Below are 1,635 nucleotides of genomic sequence, written 5' to 3' on the forward strand. Positions count from 1 at the left end.
AGGATGATCCTCACCACTCTTGGGTCCAGACCATGGCCCCAAGCCAAGTCTGGTGGGACTGAGTTTTGAGACCCAGAATATCCAGAATTTGCTGCAGAACTTCAGAATGAGACCTCCAGAGTGAGCTATCCCCAATATCTAATCACCACCAAAAGCATGGACATTGGCCCGTGGGAGCTGACTAACCTGGAGAGTTACTGGACTGGGAAGTCCACAGTGGGTGCTGGTGTAATGGAGGTGGGCGTAACTATACAGCGTGCATCCATAGGGATGTGACCAGTGTGGCTGAGATCATAGAAGGATACAACTGGGCATCCACAATGAACCCATGTGTCCATTCAGCACTGCCTTTCCTGCATCAGGGCCGGATTTAGGGGCAGGCAACCCAGGCGATCCTAAGATGCAAATTTAACATCTTATATGACAGGGATAAATCGTGCATGTAAATTGTGCATCCAAGTCATGAAATGGGCTAGAAATGCAATAAAAGATAAGGTATTCAAAAGTTTAACAAATGCGGGGAGGGGGGTGGGGGGCACCGAAGACTCTCCTTGCCTGGGACACCATTTGGTCTAGGGCTGGCCCTGCCTACAATATTAAATAAAGAGTTAGATACCTAGTGTAATGACAGGTTTCAGAGTAGCAGCAGTGTTAGTCTGTATCTGTAAAAAGAACAGGAGTCCTTGTGGCACCTTAGAGACTCACAAATTTATTACAGCATAAGTTTTCGTGAGCTGCAGCTCACTTCATCGGATGCATTTAGTGGAAAATACGATGGGGAGATTTTATATACACAGAGAACATGAAACAATGGGTGTTACCATACGGACTGTAACAAGAGTGATCAGGAAAGGTGAGCTATTACCAGCAGGAGAGTGGGGCGGGGCGGGAGGAGGGGGGAACCTTTTGCAGTGAAAATCAAGTTGAATAACTTAGGCTTGAATAAAGACTGGGAGTGGATGACACTCATGAGAGGTGGGTGCTGACCCTGTTACACCTAGTTAGGAATGTGACTGTATGCTGGTAAACGTTACTGCATTGGAGGCACTGCGTTCCATTCGTTGGGCAGGAAGTCCTCTGCATTAGTCAGCAGCACCCTAAGGAAGGACTAGTCTTAATGGAGTTCAAAGGGAATCCTGTCTCATCCATGACACGCAAATGTCAGCTGCAACGGGGGAATACCCAAAAGAGTAGGGATGGACAGAGGGATCCTTAAGACTCCCAGATGGAAAGGGCGGTGGGGGGGGACGGACGGACCTTTTGTAGTGATCAAGGTGGGCCATTTCCAGCAGTTTACAAGAACCATAGGAGGGCAAATAAACAAGGGGATATAGTTTTACTCTGTGTAATGACACATCCACTCCCAGTCTTTATTCAAGCCTAAGTTATTCACCTTGATTATCACTGCAAAAGGTTCCCCTTCCCTCCTCCCCCACCTGCCCCGCTCTCCTGCTGGTAACAGCTCACTTTTCCTGATCACTCTTGTTACAGTCCATACGGTAACACCCATCTAGTCACACAGCCCAAATCTCCTTCGTATAGTAACATAGAGCGTGGACTTGATATGAAGCGCCAGCGGCAAGAAATTTTCAAGAACGAAAGAGACAGGAAGAAATAAACATTAAAGAATAAAAT

This window comes from Lepidochelys olivacea (assembly GCF_965140295.1).
Source record: "Lepidochelys olivacea isolate rLepOli2 genome assembly, chromosome: 1".
Taxonomy (NCBI): Eukaryota; Metazoa; Chordata; order Testudines; family Cheloniidae; genus Lepidochelys; species Lepidochelys olivacea.